Source organism: Cervus elaphus, chromosome 13 (genome assembly GCF_910594005.1).
Source record: "Cervus elaphus chromosome 13, mCerEla1.1, whole genome shotgun sequence".
NCBI classification, from domain to species: domain Eukaryota; kingdom Metazoa; phylum Chordata; class Mammalia; order Artiodactyla; family Cervidae; genus Cervus; species Cervus elaphus.
This window is the reverse complement of record NC_057827.1, coordinates 56,819,800-56,825,396: the sequence shown is the minus strand read 5'-3', so window position 1 is coordinate 56,825,396 and position 5,597 is coordinate 56,819,800.

The window sequence follows — 5,597 nt, the reverse complement described above, 5'->3', positions numbered from 1 at the left end:
AGACAAAGGAGGCAAGGATATACAATGGAAAAAAGACAACCTCTTTAACAAGTGGTGCTGGGAAAACTGGTCAACCACTTGTAAAAGAATGAAACTAGAACACTTTCTAACACCATACACAAAAATAAACTCAAAATGGATTAAAGATCTAAATGTCAGACCAGAAACTATAAAACTCCTAGAGGAGAACATAGGCAAAACACTCTCTGACATAAATCACAGCAGGATCCTCTATGACCCACCTCCCAGAATATTGGAAATAAAAGCAAAAATAAACAAATGGGACGTAATTAAACTTAAAAGCTTTTGCACAACAAAGGAAACTATAAGCAAGGTGAAAAGACAGCCCTCAGATTGGGAGAAAATAATAGCAAATAAACTCTGTTTAATATTTTAACAGAGGAGAAGATCCATGGCATCCTATTTTTTCAAGTGCCAACAAGTTAATTTGACAAATTACTCATTGAGTCAGAGCATTCATGCCCATTATGTTATATTTTATGGCAATGCTAAGGCTATGGGGGATTTAGGCAAGACAATGGTTCCAATGATTGAAGTGAGGCATACTTATTTGTCTGCTTATTATACTTGGTAACTCCCCTAGAAGTATAGGGGGTACTTTGTTAAAAATGCAGTGGAATCCCTAGTGATAATCAAGTCTATGAAAGTTTGCAATTATTGTACTTTATCAGGTACTGAGTTAATTCAGAACCTATGTTATATAAGCACAAAAGCCAATCAGTGTCCTTTTATCTTTTGTTGTAAATTTTGGATTTTCATTTTGGTCAAATTGTAGATCTTGGTTTCCCTCCCCTGTATCTAGGCTTCTTTCTTTTTAATTTATTTATATCGGGTTGCGTGTCTGTGTATTCTTCAAGGGCGGGGAGAGTTCTCTAACCTGCTCATACTTATGAATTTCTCCAGAGAGCCTCAAATCAGTATCACCAAAGTTAGGGGCTTCCCCTGTGGCAATGGTTGTATTTATAGGGTTTAAGGACTCCAGTCTTAAGTCAGGTTTGACTGTACCTTGACTGTTACCTTGACTGTACCTCAAGCATACCCTGGAAATTTTTTTTTCATGTAGCCCTGAGTATCAGCATGTTATTTATGACACAGGCACATGTTGCACAGCAACAGCAGTATTTAAAGGTCCTGGTGAGCAATTTGCTCTCAGGAGTGAGGATCTCACTCAGCATATCACATAGTGACTGTATTTTCTCCGTTCTCTCTTTCTCTTTCCCTCCTTCCCACTCGGCTTTCCTCCCTATCTGACTGTGTAATGACTGTCCTTTCCTATGTGACCACTGTATCTTGCATGGAGCACTGTATCCCCTGAGCACTTTTTAAATTGGTTGAGACACCACCAATTGGTAACAGGGTGAGAGTCTTTCCCCAGAGCTTAGGACAAGTCACAACTTCATTCTAAGACACACAGATAAATCTGGACTGAGACAGCTGAACCTGGGCCACTTTATGGAGGGCCCCAGGGCTGTACTCCTTTCCCTAAATGCCAAATATCCAAACTTCTGACTTAGATAGGCTAAATCTATAACAGAGACTTGGTAAGACTTTACTCATGTAGCACAATGAAGAATAATTCAAAGTGTAAACTTGCCAGCAAGCAGTGAAGACATTTTGCACACTCAGTGCAGTTGTTCATACCTAGTTAATAGGCCCAGAGTGAGAGAAGATAGACTCCAGTGGCGCTGGTGAATGCCTCAGTCATCCTGATCACACTGCCAGTTTTTGTGACCATTCCACATATAGAGCTGGATGTCCACTCAAAATCTGATTTGGGTTTCAAGACATGATGCCACACACACACCAACAGAGTAGGAAAACAACAGTATTGTTACTTGTTAATACATAAAGAATTTTTCTTTTTCTCTAAGAACAACACAGGCTTCTGAAGCTTATTTGAAAATGTGTTGGGAGAACAAGGAAAAGAGACTTGTTAGTGATTTTTATTGAGGTCAGGAGATGGGGTCAGACTTCCTGCATTTAAGCAGGGACTTATGTTTGAATCTCCTGCTGGCACCAAAGAGGAGCACATGGATGTTCTCATCAGCTTGCTCAGATGTGGGACACAAGGGAAGAGAGAGAAAGGAGAGGCTTAAAAGCTGTCAACAGTGAAACATCAAAAAGGAAGTCAAACTTTGTTACTTTTTAGCTTTAACATTTAGGTCTTTGATCCACTTGAGTTAATTTTTACATATGGTGTAAGGTAGGGGTCCAACTTCATTTTTTTGAGTGTGCTTGTATCTATTTGTCTCAATGCCATTTACTGAAGGGGAGGAGGGCATGGCAACCCACTCCAGTATTCTTGCCTGGAAAATCCCATGGACAGAGGAGCCTGGGGCGCTACAGTCGATGGGGTTTCAGAGTCGGACACAACTGAAGAGATTTAGCTTGCATGCATGCATGCATTTACTGAAGAGAGAAGTATCCTTTTCTTGCCCATCCATTAATAACTTGGTAATTTTAAATTTTTTGGCTGCACTGAGTCTTCATTGCTTTGTGAGGCCTTTGTCTAGTTGTGGCAAGCAGGGGCTACTCTTTGTTGTGGTGTGTGGGCTTCTCATTGCAGTGACTTCTCTTGTTGTGGAGCACAGGCTCTAGGCACATGGGTTTCAATAGTTGCAGCACACCAGCTTGGTAATGGTGGCATGCAGGCTCTCGGGTGTGCAGGCCCAGTAGTTGCGGCACAGAGGCTCAGTAGTTATGGCTCACCGGCTTAGTAGCTCCACAGCATGTAGAATCTTCCTGGAGCAGGGATAAAACCTGTGTCCCCTGCGTTGGCTTCTTATCCACTGCACCACCAGAGAAGTCCAGTAATTTGGTATGTTATATCTCATTTGGCTGTGCGTCCTATGTGTACTGGTTCCTCAGTTGAGAAAAGTAAATGGCAGAGAGGTGAGTGGTAGGATTCAGGCATGACCGAATCCCTTTGAAATAGGATGGCAACCTCACACCTCCCACTTCCCCCAACCCAGGCCTTTGAAAAACTAGGACAAGTATCCTGGAGACAGACTACTGACTTACTCCTTATCTGAACTTTCAAGCATGAATTTTAAGTTGCTGAATTTTGTCTATTTTTGAGATCCTGCAGTCTCAACTCAAGCTCATTTTGGTAATAACTGAGTCTAGAATTATGCCTGAGTTTCCCATGTGCCTTGAATAATCTCTTGAATTTTACAAAATTTTTGCATTTAGCCTGGTTATTCCCTCCAGAACCTACCAGACAGATCACTCACTAGATCTTGGCTCTTTCTCCTCATGTTGCTGCAAATGTTCCTTCCTGCTTGTGCTCCAATTTTGAACTATAATGTTAATAGCCAACAGTTAATATGTATCACACTACACTAAGAGCTTCTAATATGTGATCCAAATGCTAACTGGGGTGATAGTCTTGATTCTTGGATATCTAGATAATATTATCTTATATCTCTATTATATGTCCAGTGGAAGCCCAAAGCTCTCCCATGCGTATACAAATTCTTGTTTGTGATATTCCTCAAAACTTTTTGCTAGTTCAGTTTATGGATTATCTAGCTAGCTCATGTGTGTGTTCTTGCTCCAGCCTTGACCCAAATTTGACTCAACCCTGCATGCCCAAAGGCATTTTTCTACGCAGTTGACTTCACTCAAGACTTGGGAAGAGTGAGGAAGAGCTTATATGTTAGCAATGTAAAAATTCTAATCAAACACTAGATACTCTCCTTTCTTAAAAAATGTTTTGGCAACTTCAGCACTATGAGTTTTTTTTTCCCCTAAAATCTTTTATTTCAAAATAATTTCAGACTTCCAGAAAAGTTGCAAAAATAGCACAGTGTTCTTGTACATCAATTGTTTTCCAAGTCCAGCAATAATTGGTTATAAATTTTGTTAGTTTTTCTAAGCCACATTTCCTAAGGTTCTAAGCTTAATTCCAGATTTTAAAAACAAACACATTATTTATGGCTTTACTGGGTCTTTGTTGCAGCACACAGGCTCCTCTTTGCTGTGCGAGGACTGTCTGTAGTTGCGGCGAGCAGGGGCTGCTCTCTAGCTGCGGCTTCTCATTGTGGTGGCTTCTCCTGTGGAGCACAGGCTCCAGGCCTTGGGCGCTCCAGTAGTTGTGGTGCACAGGCTCTAGAGCATGTGGGTTTCAATAGCTGTGGCTCATAGGCCCACCAGGTCTTAATTGCGGCATGTGGGATCCTAGTTCCTGGACCAGGGATGGAACTTCGTCCCCTTCATTGACAGGCAGATTCTTAACCAATGGACCACCAAGGAAGTTCCAATTCCATAGTACTTGGAGTTTATTTAAGATTAAAAATTCTATTTAGGGTGGGTTGGATAACTAAGAAAGCACCATAAGCTCCTCTTTTTCTTGATATGCCTTGTCCAGACTATACAGTTTTATTTTCCCTACCTTTCTGCATCTTTACCCTAGGAATAGAAAGAATCACCTGGGAAGGAGAGGGTAATGAAATAAGAATGAGGGAAATGCTGGGGCTTTAAACCTCCTTACCTATTCACTGATGATAGGAGAACATGCAACCTGGAGGCTAATTTTGATTGTAACATTCCTGATTAGTCCTTGGTTAACGAATCCTTTGGGATTGATGGAAAAAAGAACTAACAGTTTTTGAGATTCTGACAGTTACTGTGTTGCTGCTGCTGCTGCTAAGTCGCTTTAGTCGTTTCCGACTCTGTGTGACCCCATAGACCGCAGCTTACCAGGCTCCCCTGTCCCTGGGATTCTCCAGGTAAGAACACTGGAGTGGGTTGCCATTTCCTTCTCCAATGCATGAAAGTGAAAAGTGAAAGTGAAGTCGCTCAGTCGTGTCCGACTCTTAGTGACCCCATGGACTGCAGCCTACCAGGCTCTTCCGTTCATGGGATTTTCCAGGCAAGAGTACTGGAGTGGGGTGCCATTGCCTTCTCCGGTCATTATGTCACTGTGTTAAATGTTCTCTACTTGGAAATATAGGCAGATTAGAGATCCTTTCTATAAAATCTCAATTAAAAAAAAAACCTCTAACAAGTGATTAATTTGTGGCGGTCTGGTAGCCTGAGCACAAGCCTTTCAGGGACAGTAGAACTGCTGGTCTTCTGTGGCTTGCTTTTGGAGAAGGGAAGGTAGGAAGTGGAAGCAGTGGTGGAGGGCACTCTTGGCAGCAGGATCAGGATGGGGGCAGTGAAAGCTGCAGCAGCAGCAGCAATAATGGTGCCCAGGAAGTGTGGAGGTGGAAGAGAAATGCTTGCTCCAGTCAGCTTTCTCCAGGAGGCAGAGTCAGAGGATAGACTTGGGTGCAGGTGATTTGGGTAGGTGATTCTTGGAAGCAGGAGAAAGAGGTGTGGTGTTTGCTTGAAATGACAAGCAGTGGGGCTGAAGTTGAGTCTGAGGTCACAAGGAGCTGCCTATCACTGTTACAATTGAAATCAGAGGTGGGCCTTGAGGATGAGATGTGGACCCTGGAGGCATTTACTGTTGTCCACATAGGGCTGTGCCCTCACGCAGCTGTATTCACATGTATCCCATGGGAAGTCCACCATTTCACTCAGTCTTCAAGGAGATGGCTGATCTCCATAGCTATGTCATATTTTCCATA